At 41.2% G+C, this 19,777-nt stretch overlaps 1 protein-coding gene across 4 annotated transcripts in view; it reads right to left on the reverse strand.

Moving 5' to 3' along the window:
- The window catches only part of LOC146816633 (cytochrome P450 2K4-like), a 481,215-nt gene that overhangs the window by 292,166 nt on the left and 169,272 nt on the right, over nucleotides 1–19,777 (reverse strand). Inside the window, exons 1-2 of one of the 4 annotated variants that reach the window (XM_085610512.1) lie at nucleotides 11,330–11,868; nucleotides 8,869–9,024 (exon numbers count right to left, since the gene is read on the reverse strand). The exons of 2 other annotated variants lie outside the window; for them this stretch is intronic. The gene's annotated coding sequence lies outside the window, so the exon portion shown is untranslated. Of the gene's footprint in view, nucleotides 1–8,868; nucleotides 9,025–11,329; nucleotides 11,869–19,777 lie in introns of those variants that run through there. One more of the 4 variants, XM_085610513.1, reaches the window with a different exon arrangement.

A 19,777-nucleotide genomic window follows, 5' to 3' on the forward strand; every position in this document is an offset into this window, starting at 1 on the left:
GAATTTTAAGGCTTTTGGTATTCACAGAAGGCATTTAGGAGTCCTAAAGTTAGGACTCCTAACTTTACTACTACTAAATTAAGAAAAATCCTAATTTTAAGACTTTGGGTATTCACAGAAGGCATTTAGGAGCCCTAAAGTTAGGAGTCCTAACTATACTACTACTAAACTGAGAAAAATCCTAATTTCTGTGAATACCAAAATGGTAGTAAGTTTATAATTTTGTCTTAAGTTAGTTCTGTGAATCGGGCCCAAATACTTTAACTAAGTGTCAGGAAGAGACCGCAGCTAGATTCTTGTAACTTGGCTACTCTAGGGCAACTATATCACGTGCCATTAAACGGGCTACCAAGGAAAGTAGAGAATCAATCCTATTCCGGGAGTACAAAGGTGATAAGATAGTGTAAAGACATCAGACAAAACCATAAGAGTTGTGACCACAGCATTAGATTAATTGTCCCGTTCAATAATCAACAACATAAATTAAGAATTTTTTTTAATAAACAATGGCTCATCATCCTAATTGATCCTACTATAGGGCTGGCATTGCCAAAAAAGCACACTATCACATTTAGAAAAGTTCCATCCATGAGTGATGCCCTAGTAACTAGCAGCCAAGAAATATTTCCAACTAGTAATTGCCATCCCGACAAAAAAGGATTTTTTAAAATGTAGCTCTTGTAAAGCAAGTTGCTATGGTGTAAATGTGTCTCAGTACACAACAGATTTTGGTGACAAACCGATAAAACTAAGGGTGTTTTTTAACATGGAAAACCGAATATGCAGTTTACATCTTAGAATGTACCTGCAAACTCAAATATGTTGGTAGCACAAAACTACAAGCATTTGTGCGTATTTTGCAACATCTAAGAACCATTTCTAATTCTGATCCCACTTACCTTGTTGGTCGGCTTCACAATAGCAACCTCAGTTGTCTAAAATATTATGTTATTGATTCAATTCCCTGGTTACAATAGGAAGGCAACCGGGAATAACTTTTGAAACAGCTAGAAGGTCAATATGATCTTAATTTAGACACCAGAATCCCAATGAGTTGAACCTTGTGGTGGAGCTACATGATTTTCTGTAGCGACAGGTTAGTGATACTATTGTGAAAATCAACGAAGTGAGAAATCCGTAATATCTACTTGTGAGATATGCCAGTTCAGACTTTAGTCACTTTACATCATAAATCTTGAATGATACACTGCCATCCAATTTTGCACTTTAATTATGCACTCCACTTAGCACACTAGGGGCTTTATAGAGCTGAAACCACTTGATATAGATGTTTTGTGGTTTATCTTGCAGCCAGTTCGAAAACTTGTCATGACTGTAAATAATGAAGTATTAAGAAAATATAAACCTCTTAAATCAGCATTGATTGATATTTGCTACTTGCACATAATTGCATAACAATCATTTTCCTTAAAATTTGAGACAATTTAGGATTTTAAGTAAGGTTGAAATAATTTGTGGTAAAATAAATATAATCAATAAGATGTATTATATTTTGTAGCAGTTTTCAATCCACCAGTTCTAAATATGAGGTTATTGAATGGACTGATTTTTACGCAACTACCTTCATCTATTTATTTGTTCATTGTTTTACCAATTTGCTGGTTTCTAATTCATATTGCCTTATATGTGGCATTTGATGAATTTTTATATCCATGCATTTTATATCAATGTTATTTGTATGACATTATCAACTTATTGAATTTCTACATGTTCTTATATAGATGGTTTGGATAAAACAAAAATTCATCGCTACGCAGTACAAATAATTGTAGTTTGTTTTCTACAAACTCTAAACTCCAGGTGAATTCTGCTTTCAGTGTTTGTTGTTTGCACTGTGGCACGTGGGAGTCTGGTAAGAACACAAAAAGAAGCGCCTAGTAACTGTATCTATACTTGAGCAAGACCAAGGGTGGCCGAGATGAGTTGTATCTTTGAAATGTTGTACTGGAAATAAACAAGCACATATGGAACTGGAGTCTGTGCCCAGTTTCTAGTCCGGATGTTGTGAATAAGGCTCAGTGAGAGCTGAAACGCGTAGACGTGGTTGTCTGCTATAAGCCAGCACTTTAAATAAATGTGTTTGCCGCCCCGCATGGAGTGCCATCTCTGGTATGTCCCATTGGAGCTGATTAAAAAAAATATATATATATATATATATATATATATGCTACCTACTGGCGGTTGCCTGTAGGTAGTTATAGATAGGACATTATTTCTATTCAAAAAGCGTTTTTTCTTTTGCCAATATCTTTTACTCCGTTTGCCGAATCTTTGCGAAATTTTCAAAACTAATGGGACGGTCAGGTCAGCTCCTGTGTTGAAACTTTTGGGTGATTCTTCAAGTGGGGGCTGAGAAAAAGTGGGTGTCCCAAAACGTGTTTTCTCCATGTTCATTTCCTTAGGAAACGTTGGACACAGCTACAGCCCCAACTGCTCAACGGAATTACACCAAATTTGGCAAAGAGGTAGCTCTTGGTTCAGAAAGCACTCTTTTTGTTAAATGGTGTAAATCTGTTCAGTAGTTTCTGAGAAATTTAAGCATTTCTCATATATTCAAATATACCCACAGAGGACCCTCCCGATCTAGAGCTAGCAGTCTGATTGGCTGTCAACAACCAGGAAGGGTTGGCAGCCATCTTGTGACTTGGCTGACCCGAGTCACAAGAAAAAAAGTTGAAAAATAATTTTTAAAAAACAAGAAAAGGGGGAGGGTACAAACACTCTGACCCACCTAGGCCTGCCCAAGGCCAAAAAAAAGCATTTTTGTAAAAACTTTCGTCGGGATTCGCACTGGGTGCCCGAATCCCAACAAAATTAAAAAAAAAAAAAATTTGCAGTCTCTCGCGCTTTGTTTCTTTAAAGCCCCCGGGTGGGTCAGGTCCTGGGGACAATGCCAGATTAACAGCAGCCCCGGGGACCACCACCTCACCAGGGCTTTTTTAAATATGTGAGAGGAGCTCCTCCCCCTCCTCCAGCCCCAAGGACAGCCACCTCCCCAGGCTATCTATAAAAAGTAAAGTGTGGGGGGCTCTTCCCCCATACTGCCCTGGGGGCCACCAATTCCCCGGGCACCAATTAATGAAATGTGGGGGTCCGTTGCAGCCCCCCGGCCTCGGGGACCACCACCTCCCCGGGGCTACACAGATGATGGGAGGGGGTCATGCTGCCCCACTCCAGGGGCCCTCCATGGCCCAGGAGACTGCCACCCCACAGGGATGTCTCTAGTAATGTCATGGGGTCCCCACCCCCAGGAAATTGCAGTTTGCTATGGCATGGCCGGAGCACTGATCCTGCCATACCACAGTAAACACTGCTTCGCTTCATGGAAGCCAGAGTATTGATAATGCTCTTGCTTCCATGAAGCAAACCAGAATTGCTTTTGGGAAAAGGGAGCTGCATTTTAGCAGCTCCCTTTGTTCAAAAATAATGCATGCTCCCGCAGGAGTCATGGACCTGGCAGTGACTCCGGGGGCCTTGGGTCTCCCCTGCAGTCCCCAACGATGTGGCCATGATACGGGGGATGAGGTCCCTAGAACCAAAAGTGGCCCGGAAGGGGAGCTACTCGGCCCCCCTCCCTTTTTAACTATTTTTTTTTAATTGGCCTGGCCCTGGGGGATGGGGTCCCAGGTGCTGAAATCGGCCGGTGGTATGGGGGCTATGCGGCCCCCCTCCTTAAAAAAATTAAAAATGGCCAAGCCTCGGGAATGGGGTTGCCAGGGCTGAAAATGGCCTTTGGGAGGGGGGGCCACGTGGCCCCCTCCCTTATTATTTCTTAAAAAATTAAATGGGTCCCTTCACTTAAAAAACATTGGGAAAAAAATGGCTGGGCCTCAGGGGATGGGGTCCCCTGGGCTGAAATCAGCTTCTGGAGGGGGGCCATCGGGCCAAAAGTGCCAAGGGAAGGGGGACTATACAGCCCCCTTTCCTAAATAAAAAAAATAGAGGAACCGGCAACTCGCCAGAGGATGTCCTTGGCAGCCAACTACCCCTCCTGTTACCTCCAGTAAGTCCCACACAATGGGATTGCTAAGAGGTTTTCGGAGGCCACGCCCCCCTTTCTCCACTACTCTGCAAATGCACCTCATGGCGCACTACTGGTTGGGAGATGAAGTCCACTTTCCTCCTGAGGGCCCTTGGGGGCCAAGAAGTCCTCCTGGTACCACCTGTAAGTTGTACGCAGCGGAATTCCTGAGTACTGGTTCCAGGGACTGTGAGTGTTATTTAAATGTTTATGAGTGTTAAATATATATACCAAGGTGCATTGATAAATCAGTGGGTTTATGAGTGACTGTGTGTGAGTGACTGACTGTGTAAGTGAGTGATTAGGTGTCTCAGTGAATGTATGGGTGAGTGACTGGTTGTATGAATGTGGGTATCTGTCTGTCAGTTAATGTCTAAGTGGGTGTGTGAGTGTGTTAGTGTGTACGTGAATGGCTATATGGGTGATTGATTGGTTGTTTGACTACGTCTGGGTGTCTGTGTTTATAGGTGAGGATGTGTGTGACTGCCTGTATGGATCAGTGAGTGGGTGAGCCAGTGGCTGTATGGGGTACTGTTGCATGTATAAAAAGTTATATGAGTGATTGAGTGTCTGCATGGCAGTGTCGTTGATTGAGTGCATGTGTCAGCGTGGGTGAGTAACTGAGTACGTGAAAGGCAGTATACTTGACTGACGGGGTATACGAGTGACTGAATGCGTGAGTGAGTGAATGTGAACGTAGCTATATAGATAAGTGCATGCTTTTGTCAGTAACTGTATAGCACAGTGAGTATATGTTCCTATTTCTATGAGTAAGTAATTGGGTGGGTGTGTAACTGTTTGGGTGAGGAAGTGACTGTATGATTGACTATATCGGTGAGTGTCTAGGTGTGTGAGTAGTTTTATGGGTGACTCACTCAGTGTGTCAGCACCTGTATGAGTGGAGATGTCAATGGCTATATTAGTGAGTGAGTGGGTCTATGAGTGGCAGTATGGGTGAGTGAATGGATGTGTGTATAGATCAATGAATCCGTGAGTGGGTATGTAAGTACTGGTATGGCTTTGTGAATAGGTTTGTGTATGGTTGTCTGGGAGCGGCAGTGGGTGTATAAAAGATTCTACAGTGGTGTGAGTGGGTGTGTCTTTGGAAACATGGTGAGTCTTACAACAGTGACATGGGAGGGTTGCTGTTTTATATTTGGCTAGGCCCAACATTCTGAGCAGTAGGTGAATAGTGAAGTTGCCAGAGAAAAGTGAGGTTCAAGACATGTTGGCAGAGGGATTAGGGATTAGGCTACTTCGTATGAGTCTCTTGAAAGGTACACTTGAAGTAGGCCATATAAATTTAGGTGTCTGCTTGAAATGGGTAGTGCACTCTGTCAAGTTTAAAGGTCTGCGTGCTCTCATGACTCAGGTATGTGTCCACTTGTACATGTATTCTGACACGTGCTGTGCACCTGAAGATCCTACCTTAAAAAACTGGTAGCTTCTCGTACAGGTGTACAAATCTTCTCAGTTCTGCTCCATCATTTAGTCATGGAGGAATACATGTCTTACCTATGTAGGTGTCACAGAATTCCTCAAATAGACGGTTGAATACCCACATGCCTTGCATTATGAGCAGAAAGGAATACATACACTTTCTTTTACAGAAAGCTAGAGAGCATGCGGTCTAAAACACAGGTATTCCACTATTTCTAGGTTTCTTTTTATGTATCATGTCACTAGGAAAAGGCACAGACACACACATTGAAGTCTTCAGAAACATGATGAGACTTACAACAGTGACATGGGAAGGGTTGCTGTTTTATATTTGGCTAGGCCCAACATTCTGAGCAGTTGGTGAATAGTGAAGCTGGCAGAGAAAAGGCTCTACTATTACACTTATCCAATCACTCAGGCACTACTCTTGCACTCAGTCATTCACGTAGGTACCACCCATGCATTCATCCAATCAATCATGCACTATCCTTGCACTCAACTATTCACTTAGACACTATGCATACACTCCTGCATCCTCTCTGGTACTACCCATGCACTTATCCAGTCATGTAGACACTTCCCATGCACTCATCAAAGTACTCAGGCAGCACCCATACACTCATCCAATCATTCAGGCACTACCCATGCACTCATCCAATCATTTAAGCACTATCCTTGCACTAATCCAATAACTAAACCACTACACATGCACTCATCGAATTATTCAGGCACTATCCATGAACTCATGCATTCTCTCAAGCATTACGCATGCATTCATTCACTCACCCAGACACCCTTGCACTCATCCAATCACTAAAGCAGTGCTCTTCAACACAAGCATTCACTTAGGCACTAACCATGAACTTATGCATGCGCTCAGGTACTATGCTTGCACTCATCCAATCACCCAAGCCCTATGCATGCACTCATTCAATTACTCACACAATACCCATGCACTACCTTTGCACTCAACCATTCACTCAGGCACTGCTGATGCATTTAGCCACTACCCATGCACTCATCCAATCACTCTGGCACTACTTCTGCATCCACTTAGGTACTACCTATGTACTCATCCAATCACTCATTCACTATACTTGCACACAACCATTCACTCAGGCACTATACATACACTCCTGCATTCTCTCAGGTACTATACTCACACTTATCCAGTTACCCAGGCACTCTCCATGTACTCATCCAATCACTCAGGCACTACCCATGCACTCATCCAATCATTCCCCTGTATTATGGCAAGGTAGCATCTTACAGCCCATTTTTATATTTAAAAAAAACTATGTACTGCATATAGTTATAAATTATATAAACATATTATATAAAACATTACAATATATTAGAAAAGTCTTTTTTGTATATGTATATATTTAGTCAATAAAAAAATAGGTTTTAGGGATGTTATAGATAGCAATTAGCATTTAAAAAACCTTAGAAATTCACTGAAAAAATCACAGGTTTCAGGGACATTATAGTTAGAAATTAGCATTTAAACAACCTTAGAAAGTCACTGAAAAAAACAAGTTTCAGGGACGTTATAGTTAGAAATTAACATATAAAAAACCTTAGAAATTCACTGAAAAAAACACAGGTTTCAGGGACGTTATGGTTAGAAAAATTAGCATTTAAACTAAGCCTGGGCAAAGCACTACGCTACACTTGCATAGTTTGTGAAGTTTGCGCTACTTCGCACTACGCAAATTGCACGTAGCACAGTGCAAACACGCGTAGCATAGCGTAGTGCAGCGGTCATTTTTTGCTTGCTCGCGGTCCTCAACGTCAAGTTGACGACCGCGAGCAAGCAAAATGACATCCCGGCGAGACTTTTTCCTCGTTCGCGATCAGCAACATCAAGTTGCCGATCGCGAGCGTGGAAAATAAACCTCCCGGTGAGATTCTCAACGCGGGGAGGTCAGGTTTCTCATTGCGAGTGGTCTCGTATGGTCGCGACCGCTCGCGATAAGAAACTATCAGTTCGCATTGAGAAAGCTGCCGCTCGAGTAAAAATCTACTCGAGCGGCAGAAAACTACAGCTCGCACTGTGCAAGATGCCGTTTTCAATGATTGCACTGTGCCGGATGCTTGTCCGCACTGTGCAATTATTGAAAACGAACAGGGTACTATGCAGTTCGCAAAGTTCTACGTGTAGCTCGTGTAGTGCACTTTGCGTGGCTACGCATAGCGCTACTTCGCGAACTACGCCCAGGGTTAATTTAAACACACTGTGATATCATCAGTAATTTCACTGACCATGTCATGAGTGATGTAATATGTCATTTCATCAGCAGTGCATTGCGGGGGCATGAGTTATAGTTAGCTCAACTAACTATAACTATAACGGCTGAATTTCTCTTGTTTTGTACGAGTGAAATGTCAGCCTAACTATAATGTTCCTGTAACCTGTGTTTTTTTTCATTAAATATCTAAAATTTCTTAAATGCTAATTTCTAACTATAACGTCCCTGAAACCATATATATATATATATATATATGTAAAGAAGACCCTCTTGCTTCACGACAAAGAAGGTAGGAGTCGCACTCAGGATTGTAGGAAAAGAACAGTTTAATGACTGACGCGTTTCAACCTCACGGTCTTTGTCTGGCAACATATAAAGGCATTTTGTTAAGACAACCCAGCATGACCAAGCAGTTATTTCAATAGACATGGAAAAAAGAATATCATGATTACATGCAGAAAACAGACTCTCCATACATAAAGACTATCACCAATTGCAAACAGGAAAATAAAATTAATATAATTTCCCTACAATCTAATTTCTCCCCTATTCGCAATAATAAATACTGAATAGGAAAAAATAAAAAATAAAATATAAATGATCAATTATTAATTATTGGATAGGTGAAGGCTTGATGTGAAAAAAGTATTTGTAGCTAGTGCTAGAGTCCGTCGATTGCATGAAAGGAAAAATAATCATCCCATCAAATGTGCATCATAAAGAGATGGTACACAAATGGAGTACATGGGACTGCCAAGTGGCAACAGACAAAACTACCCTGTATCTGCACAGGACTTTTAAGCTACAGAAATACAAAATCACACAAATAGTGTATTCATCAAGATGTCTAAGGAAAAGCTTGGGTAACTGTCAAGAAAAGAAAGAACCCACCCCCAATATATTCAAAAACCAAGGCTTGGCGACTGAGCCCCCCCTTCCGACCAAGCAGCCGCTTGGGCGAAATGGCGGTAAGTAAGGATTAAATAGGGAGAAAAATAAAATCAAATAAACATTTGCGGATGCAAAATGTCAGATGGAGATCAGCATAGCCAGAAACAGGGGAAAGCCCGGAGGGAGCACGCCTAACAGGGAAGCAGGAGTGTATCAATACAGTGTCCAGAATTGTAGGTACACCTCAGGTATATGATATCACCTCAACCTAGGTGAACATGAAGGTCTTCTTCTCGATTTAGGCCACCAGGCGCCTTAGTCTGTAGGCGGATGATATACTCCGACTCCAAACGTCGCAGGCGGCGTTCTCGGTCACCTCCACGTGGATGTACTGCAACCCTGTCAATTCCAAAAAACGAAATCTTAGAGCTGATGTCAGGAAACTCACCATGTTCTAACACACAATGTTTAGCAATAGTGTAGGTTAGATCCCTATTCCTAATAGCACGGAGATGCTCCAAAATCCGCTTTTTGACTGGAAACAATGTACTGCCAATATAACGCAAACCACAAATGCAGGTCATAACATAAACAACAAATTCTGTATTGCAGTTGATAAAAGAAAGAATTTTCTCCTTTCTACCAATTGGTAACAGGTAACTTTTCACATTGTGGCTGTTTGCACAGGCCTTACAACGGCCACATTTGTGGAAGCCAGGAAGTTCTTTAAGCCATGTGCCTGTTTTCTTACTTTGCTGCGTAAGATAACTGTGTACTAGTGTGTCCTGTAGAGATGTGCATCTGCGGTAAGTGATGTGTGGTTTAGGACTAACCAACTTACCTATCACTGAGTCCTGTCTGACCAAATGCCAGTGCTTACTGACAATCTTATGTAATGCTTGAGATGCAGTGGAAAAGGTGGTGATCAGCCTGACCTCCTGTTTATCCTTCCCTTGTATTTTAGGAATCAATAGACTGTCCCTACTTTTTAAGCAAGTTTTCTCAAGGGCTGCTCTAATAGTTTTACTTGAGTAGCCCCGTGTACGAAAACGAGCAGCCATGTTGGTTTGCTCTTTGGACAGGGCCTGAGGCGTACTACAATTGCGTTTTGCCCTGAGGAGCTCTCCATAAGGGATACTTTTCTTGAGGCCTTCAGGATGATGACTCTGTGCATGAAGTAAGCTGTTCCCGGCAGTAGCCTTTCTGAACAGGCTTGTGTGAATGGTGTTATCTGAGACTTCCACTAGGGTATCCAGGAATTCAATGGTAGTGGTGTTAATCTTGCTAATAAACTTGAGATTGAGGCTGTTATTGGAAAGTCCGGCAATGTAGTCTTGTAGGGAATCCTGTGGCCCGTCCCATATCAGAAAAATTTCGTTAATGTAACGGGTCCACAGGATTACATTGTCTAAGTAACACTCATTACCTTGATGCCAAAGATGTTCCGCTTCCCACCATCCCATGAAAATACAGGCATAACTAGGTGCGAAGCAACTTCCCATTGCAGTACCTGTGTATTGTTTGTACCAAGTTTCCCCAAATAAAAAACAATTATTGTGCAAACAAAAGTGAAGCATGTCCAAGAGTAACACAGTGTGATCAAACAATGTAATAGGCCTGTCACGTAAGAAATATTTACACGCTTCTAACCCTAGATCATGCTCAATACAAGTGTACAGCGATACCACATCAATAGTGGCTAACACATAAGAGGATTTCCAAGGAATGCCCTGTATTTTAGAGAGGAAGTCCATGGTATCCCTACAGTAAGATGGCAAGCTAAAAACATAATCATAGAGGAAAAAGTCTAGATAAATGGAAGAATTTTCTAGTAGGCTTTGATTGGCTGCAATGATGGGTCGCCCAGGTGGATTAGCAAGGTCTTTGTGCACCTTAGGGAGCATATAAAATACTGGGACAGCTGGTTTCTTAGTCATCAGGAATAAAAATTCATTGCGCCTCAAAGTCCCTTGGCCTAACCATGTCTCTAGTAACTGATGGTATTGGACAACGGTATTCTTGTATTCGGCCCGGCTAGATCTCAAATAGCTTCCTGAAAATTTGAGCTGCCGTATTGCTTCAGCTTTGTACTTATTGACATCCCATAATACAACATTCCCACCTTTATCAGAAGGCTTAATGACAAAGGAATTAGCTGTTTGCAGAGAAAGCAGGCCCACCTTCTGTTCAGCTGTTAGATTATTACCAAGCGAGTTATTTTGTTTCTCCCAAAGTTGTATAAGGTCTGATAGAATCATCTCATGGTACGTATTGATTCCATCGTGGAGGGTCACAGGATTGAATCTAGATTTGGGCTTAAAGTCATTCCTTGTTTTGTGGTCAACAGTGATACCCATGCTGATCAAAAGATCCCTATCCGTATCCCAGTCTTTACTACCCTGCTCAATCTCTCTAGCAGCAGCCAAAAGACCTATATCACATATGATCAAGGGGTCAGGTATCGGGTTCTGGGTGCTGGAAGACAGCTCCAAAGCAGGGACAGCCACACCTTGTTTTAAGGAATGACTTTTGAGGAGTTTAAGTTTCCTTATGAACAGAAAAATGTCAATGCGCGTTCTGGGGAAGTTAAAGTTCGCTGTGGGACAGAAGGATAAACCCAATTCCAACAAAGCACGTGCTTCATTAGTAAGATTGTGAGAGGAAATGTTTATGATAGAAGGATTTTTATCATTAAATTGCTCACCCATCATTTGTTGCGCTTGGAACGCCGTTGTCCTTTCCCATAGGGCGTCTCGTTGTCTTTGGCCTTCGCCTCCTCTCCTTGTTTGTCTTTTCCTTGTACGTTGTTTGCGCCTCTTCCTCTTCCCCTGGGTAGTTTCTTTCTTCCACCAGTCAGTGCCAGGGTGCCTGGCGTTTCATCCAAGTCTGACTGAATATCCGAGCTTGATTCCGAGGTTGCAGGTTCCACAGTGCGCGTCATTTCAGATTGTACAAAGTCTCTCCTTGCAGAATCATATTTGCGGCCAAAGGTTAAAATACTGCCTTGGGCGTAATCATTGCGGTCCCTTATAAATGTCCAACGTTTTTTGGATTTTATGCCTTCCTCATACTTGAGGAGCCTGCCATCCATATCTTTCAAAAAGGCAATGATTTCACTCTGTGATTCATGCTTATCTAGCATTTCTCGGAGTTCCTTAATCTCTGCCTCCACTTGTACCAACTCAAGGGCTGCGTATTTGGCCAGCATTTCCAACATCTGTCTGCATGTGGAAGCCATAAGTGCGGACCATATGTGTGGCAGTCGCCAGTAGGAAGTTATAGTTAGGACCTAGTTATTATAGGAAAATGGCAACATTCTATTCGCAATAACTTTGGTGCTGATTGGTGAGTCTTTGTGAAATTTTCAAAACTAATTCTTTGTTGAGATCAGCTCCTATGTTGAAATTTTGGGGGTGATTTGTGAAGGGGGGGCCGAGAAAAACGGGGGGGGTCCCAAAACATGTTTTTTCAATGTTAATTTCCATAGGAAACTTTAGACAAGGCTACAGGTCGAACGGGTGAACGGAATTACCCCAAATTTGGAAGGGAGAGGGTCTTGGTCTAGAAAGCACGCTTTTGTTTATTTGGTGTAAATCCGTTCAGTAGTTTTCTGAGAAATATCAAAATCTACAGATATCGATATTTGGGAATTCTGCCATCTGACTGGCTGAGGCATTACGAGTACGAGCTTGCTGGGGTTTGGCTGCGAGCGGTGCGAGCGGTTGCAACTAGGAAGTGTTGGCCACCATTTTGTGATTCTGTTGAAGTGAGTAAGGGGAAAAAAGGGAGAAAAAAGTGAGAAAGAGGAGGGTAGGAGCGCTGTGAGGTTTGTAGGGTTGGTAGGGTGTGCTATAGAGGGAGTGTGAAGCAAATTATTTATCCCTACTGGTGTGAAAGTGCCTTTTTGCCCACTGTAAGATGGTGCTGAGGTGAGGTGCCGGTACACTCTGGGATGAAACCGTGCATCTAAACTGTGAGCGCTGTAAAGTGATGTGCTCTGGGCGCAGTAGCATAGTGGGTGCTGTAGCATATCTGTGCAGGTGGTGTTAGTATGTGTTTAGAGTATAGCGGGAGAGGGAAGCAAAGTACTTAGTGGTATCGGTATGAAGACCCGGGGATGAAACTGTGAGTGTAAGTCATGAGTTTATTGCTGTGAAGTGGTGTGCTGTGTGTGCTGTTGGATACTGGCTGCTGTAGCATACCTGTGTAAGTAGTGTTAGTGTGCGTTTATTCTATACAGGGAGTGTGAAATGAACTACTGATCCCAATTGGTCTGAAGAGTCGAATGTAGTGTTTTAGGAAGCAGGAATAAAGGATTAATCATGAAGAATATAATGCAGAAGGTTGCAATGCCAGAGAAGGAAAATGGTAAAATGAGTTGTGTCTAAGAAAGTGGTTGTGCGTAATAAAGGGATGGAGTTTGAAAATTATATAGAAGGTCTCTTTATTTAAGTGCCATAATTGGACCCACTGGTGCAAGAGCTAGGGTATCCAGCTGATGCAAAGTTGAACCACTTCTGCTGTATTCAAACGTAAGCTCCGGCATCGGTGAATTGCATATTAAATGTTACAATTGCATGTGAAATAAACAATAGCTATTACACTTGAATGACTGTACATTCTATAAAGAAAATGAAGGTAGGATACGATTACCACATGTATCATTTAAGAAAAGAAATAAATAAAAAAGAAATTGCAATATGTAGTTATCAAACTTTTTATGTACCTCGGCAGTGCTTTTTTGTAACAGAAAATTAACAACAGTAGAATAGTTAGCAATCTATTGTACAGTAGATTCAATGTGGTGCGTGTCAGAAATGGTACTAGTTCTACCCACATTGGAACTTTGAGAATGAATACAAACATTTCGCTTCTGAGAAGCACATTCGGTACCTTTGTAGTCAAACCTTACATTATTGTCTTCAGCTGTTTCAATAAAACATTCTTGTGTACAGACCTAAGGCATCGAGCTTGGACAAACTCCAATTTCTTCTGCTGTAGTCAAATAGAAGCTCCTGCATCAGTGAATTGCACTTTATATGTTACAGTTCTATGTGACCTACAGAATAGCTATTAGACATGAATAAATACATTGTATAATGAAAATAAAGGTAGTTTACGATTACCACACTGTGCCAACCAGTTTCTAAACAAAGTCGTCTTTTTATATTTTTATCGTGATGTTCTGAGCAGAGGCTGACTTTGTGTAAAATTGTGTGAAAGGGCTTTGTGAATAACAGGCAGGCAGAGAGGTGTGTTCACAAAGAATAGACGTGGTTTCTAAATGGGTGTCGGGTTTAGGTTAATTTTGGAAGTAAATAGCTTATTTGCATAGGCCATACATCACCGATTCCTGGTTAGACTGGAGACATAAGGGGGAATTATGAGGATAGAGTTCAAATGTCTGAGTATACTTAGAAAGTTGTTATATCAAAGTAGTAGGATTGAAGTGTATTATAAAAAATTTAAAGGAAAAAGCAAAAAAAGATGGAAAAAAATCCATTCAAGAATAATGTGAGTGTCTTACAAGTCTTGGAGATTCTAGTCCAGAAGTTCTTCAGCTGCTTGAGATGCGTAATGTTCCAAGAGGCTATTGATTGATTCATTGTTTGCTTTGTATATTGCATACCGTAGAGCTCAAGTCAATGCCACGTGGCTGTGGGCCCTTGCTGAACGCTCTCTCTGGGCTATAATGTAGACTTCAGTGTCCACATTTGACATTGAGTCGGTATTATAGATGATGCAGTCCTGTAGGAAAAGACATTGCTCCAGTGCGCTCTGTCTGCACCACTGATATGCATCATTGCAGGATCTGCACACGTTTTCTTTCTTCGTGTATTGCAAACTGTAGAGCTCAAGTGAATGCCAGGTGGCTGTGGGCTCTTGCTGACTGCTCTCTCTGGCCTACACTGCAGACAGCAGTGTTCACAATTCAGATGGAGTCGCTATTGTAGATTAGGTAGTTCTGTAGGAAAAGACATTGCTCCAGTGTGCTCTGTCTGCAGTACTCATACGCATCATTGTAGGCTCAGTACACGTTTTTTATGCTTCGTGTATTGCAAACTGTAGAGGTCAAGTCAATGCCACGTGGCTGTGGGTCCTTGCTGAAAGCTCTCTCTGGCCTATTCTGCAGACTTCTGTGTCCACATTTGATATTGAGCCGGTATTGTAGATGATGCAGTCCTGTAGGAAAAGATATTGCTCCAGTGTGCTCTGTGTGCAACACTCATATGCATCATTGCAGGCTCTGCACATGTTTTGTTTTAGTTTGTGTATTGCAAACTGTAGAGCTCAAGTGAATGCCATGTGGCTGTGGGCCCTTGTGACCGCTCACTCTGGCCTACACTGCAGACAGCAGTGTTCACAATTGAGATTGAGTCGCTATTGTAGATGAGGTAGTCCTGTAGGAAAAGACATTGCTCCAGTGTGTACTGTCTGCACCATGCATATGTATCATTGCAGGCTTTGCACACTCTTTTTTGTTGCTTCGCTGATGACAAACTGGGTAGGTGAAGTCACTTTATGTATCTGTGGGTCCTTTGCGACCGCTCGCTATGGCCTACACTGCAGATAGCAGTGTTCATAATTCAGATTGAGTCGGTATTGCAGATGATGCAGTGTTGATGGCAACAGATATTGCTCCTAGTACGGCCTATCTACAGCGCGCATTATCGGTGGCTGTGCACATGCTGAATGATTTTGATGTGGTTATGTGAGTGCACTAGAACTGATGGAGCGTTTATGATATAATCTTTTTGTGTATTATTTCAGATCTATTGATTGTGTGTCAGTATACCACTAGTTGTTATTCTTTTACGATGGAATTATTTCTGTATTATTTCACATCTACTGTCCCTACCTTACTACAGCATAAATTATTGGTTCTTTTAATATTGAATCTCTGTGTGTGGTCCAATGATTACTGTTGTAGTTGATGCTAGCAGCAACCATTGTCTGAAGGCTGGTTTAGACTTACCGCACACACACCCAGCACAAACGTCACTGGATATATCACCATGGTAATAAAAAGTAGTCGAGGGTACGTGCCCGTATCCACTTCCACTATCTATCTGTGTCCGTGTGCTCATTATCTATGCATGATACTATCTCTGGGCCGTACTATATTATGTTGTGTTGTGGACAGCGTATGCAACCATGTTACCTGTTGTATTGGAGACAATTTTGGTAATGTAACTTTTAGGTGTATGGGTATCATAGGTGGACGGCTACTTTAGAGGTCATGAATATTGATGAAAATGATGGTTGCATGTTGTGTGTAGTGTAAGATATGAGTATATTGCAAAAAGTTTTGAACAAAGCTCTCTAAGCAGAAGAGATGTGTCTCATGAAATGCAGTACAGATATTGACTTAAATGGGTGGCGTTTTCGAACTGTTACAATGGGAAATGTTATGAACTAATGAAATGCTTTTTTTTATGGTTACATGGCAATCGCACAGCCAGTGCGCAATGAGACCGCTCCCGATGTGATTTTGCAAAAATATATTTATTATGATATAAGTTTATTAGAGTTAGAAATATATAACTGCTTAAAATATTTTTAATTATCGCTTGCTCTCACATACACTTTAAAGTTTTTTAGATATTGTTTTGAGACAAAAAAAATGAGGGAATGGCGTATGCGGCACGTCATCATATGTCTATGACGTAAGACAGGGTGTGGAGAGTGCACTCGTCACATACGCAACACACAGCGGACGCGACCCTATATGTACATGATGTAACGCGTGGCTTGGTAGTGCGTACCCGTTGCATACCCAAGTAACAGCTGGCACGACCTCATATGTACTTGTTGTTATGCAGGACGTGGTGCCACGTGGTGCCACAAACCCGTTGGATATGAAATGCGCATCATTTAAATGTGGTGGATAGGATTCGCGTGTTGATCGAGCTTGGTAGACTACCGGTACGGGACTGTAGTTTTCTCCAAAAAAAAAAAAAGGTTACATATTTTGTGAGGAAGATATAAAAGATTATATAATTTGTAAAGTTTAAAAAAAGGATGATAGATTTGCAAAATATTAAAGAACAATTTGAAAAAATATAGGTTTTATAAAAATTAAAATATGAAATTAACATTTAAAAAACCTTAGAAATTCACTGAAAAAACCATAGGTTTTACAGACGTTTAGTTAGGAATTAGCATTTAAAAAACCTTAGAAATTCACTGAAAAAACCATAGGTTTCAGGGACGTTATAGTTAGTTGGACATTTGAATCATATAAAACCAGAGAAATTCGCCAGTTATAGTTAGTTGAGCTAACTATAACTCGCGCGCCTGCAATGCACTGCTGATGACGTCACATATTACATCAGTCATGACATGGTCAGTGACATCACTCATGACATCACTGATGACATCTCAAATGACATCACTCATGACATCACTCATGACATCATCCACGTGATAGTCTGACACACCTCTTCACACTGTAATATAACCTTTGATAGATGCACTCTAAAATACAGACTACCGTTTTGAAAAGCATAGACACACCAATATCAGATACTAGATATCCATCCACTGATTCCTATCTATATATTGTGAGCAGATATACACTGATACAGTCACTTATACATGGTGCTACTGATTGATCCATAGAGTTACTCACACATCTATTCAGTCATGCCAAAAATCAATCATACAGCCATGTACTCACCTATGCAGATATATACACAACACCTGCCTATTTACACACCCATCACTTTCCTTATTTATATAGATACTATCACATACTTACTCTCTTATACAATCACTAATACATGTACACATTCGTGTATGTAGACACTCTTGCAATCACTGTCTTTCATGTAGTCAATTATACATCCCAACACTCACATATTGTGTGTAAAAACATATATAGTTACTCACATATATACAACTGAGACATCAATTCACTAATGAACACACCTGTTGAGACAGTCAGCTATCTATACAGCCCTTCTGAAATGCACTTTTGAATCTATAGAACCAGTGAATCAGCCATTCAGACATGTATGCACAGAGTCAGATAGCACCCACACACCCACTTAGACAGTCAGACCCACATACACATACTCATACAATCAATGAAAAACACATATACACACTGAATTAGCTACTCACCAAGCCATACACCTGCTTGCACGCCAAGTGAGAGACTAAGAAAGACATTCACACAGTCTAGTCACTAATCCATGCATTCAGTAACATACATTCAATCAGTGACTTATAGAGTCAGTCATGCATCTGCTAAATAATGTATTCAGGCACTTTTACATTGACTTATTCTTGAATAGACCTTGGCATAGATATATATGAAAAATATTTAAACTTTACAGAAACACACATTCACTGGATGATGTCATCAGTGATGTCATCAGTAGTTGAGATGTCATCAGTGATGTCATGAGTGATGTCACTGACCATGTCATGAGTGATGTAATATGTGACGTCATCACTCATGACATGGTCAGTGACATCACTGATGACATTACTGAAGACATCTCAAATGACATCACTGATGACATCATCCAGTGAATGTGTGTTTCTGTAAAGTTTAAATATGTTTTATAAATATATATATGCCAAGGTGTATTGAAGAATGAATGAGTGTATAAGACTCAGGATGGATGATTAAGTAGGTGTGTGACTAACTGTATAAGTGACTAATTAATTGTGTCTTGCTTAATGCATGTATTAGCGACTGATATAGACATTTACACAGTTTAAGTTGTTAGTTGGTGTGTAAGCAGTTCCACGGTTTGTTTAGCAACTAAATGAGGATCTATATAAGCTATTCATTGCTTGTCTGAGTACCTGTACTGTATGAGACCTGAGTGTCTGCATGGGTGGGTGAAGGGTGTGACTCTCTGCATAGATGTGTGAGTGGCTAATTCACTAGGTATATGTGTTCAAGTCTGTATCTGTGAAGGTCTGTATGGCTGAGTGAGTGTGTGTATGAGTGTCTCGGTGAGTGAATGGATGCCTCAGTGGTACATGTGAGTAACTCCATATGTGAAAGGCAGTATATATGAGTGTTGGACTATATAAATGACTATATGTGAGAATGAGTGATTGTGAGAATGTCTGTATGGATCCGTGTGTCCTTGTATTAGTTATTGTATTAGAGTATAAGTATGTGTTAGTATATGTTTAAATAAGTGATGTGGTATGTGTATAACTGTACAGGTGAGTAAATGAAAGTGTTATTGATTATTTCCATTACTGACTAGGTGTGTAAATAACTTTAAGAATGAGAGGCAGTGTGTGAGTGTCAGTATAGATATGTGACTGGATATGATAATGCTGTATTGGTGGCTGACAGTATGTATGAGTAAGTGTATAGGTGAATGAATGGATGTGTATAGACCTACAAATTAGAGAGTGGATATGCACTAACTGGTATTGGTGTGTTCACGGTTTTGAAAATTATAGTCTATATTTTAGACTGGGTGTATCAAGTGTTATATTAGGGTCTGATCAGGTACATCTGATTTTCACGTGGATGATGTCATCAGTGATGTCATCAGTGATGTCATTTGAGATGTCATCAGTGATGTCACTGACCATGTCATGAGTGATGTAATATGTGATGTGTGGAGAAGTGTGGCTCAGGGGTTAGAGGCGGCAGACCCGGAAGCTGAGATCGGTCCTGGACCAGGGTTCAATTCCCCACCTCGGCGGGTCTTGGGCTAAAAAAAAATTCCACGGACTCGATAATTCTCGCCCCGGTGCCTCCTCGACTCACGGGTTCACACTCTGCGACTCTGGGCAATAGCTTGCTTAATCTCCACAACGGCCCCTCGCGGCGGGATGCCTGACTTTCACCTTGTGGATACCCTGCTATCTCACAGGGGAATACCAGGACGGGTTCCCTAAGCTAGCGCTGGGAAACCCACTGCGGGTAGCTGTGCGCTATATAAGCTCAACTACATTTACATTTACATTTACATGTCATCAGCAGTGCATTGCGGGGGCGCGAGTTATAGTTAGCTCAACAAACTATAACAGGCGAATTTCTATGGTTTTATATAAGTCAAATGTCTTCCTGAACCTATGGTTTTTTCAGTGAATTTCTAAGGTTTTTTAAATGCTAATTTCAAAATATAACGTCTCTGAAACCTATGGTTTTTTCAATAAATTTCAAAGG

The sequence above is a fragment of the Triturus cristatus genome, chromosome 6 (assembly GCF_964204655.1).
Source record: "Triturus cristatus chromosome 6, aTriCri1.1, whole genome shotgun sequence".
NCBI lineage: Eukaryota > Metazoa > Chordata > Amphibia > Caudata > Salamandridae > Triturus > Triturus cristatus.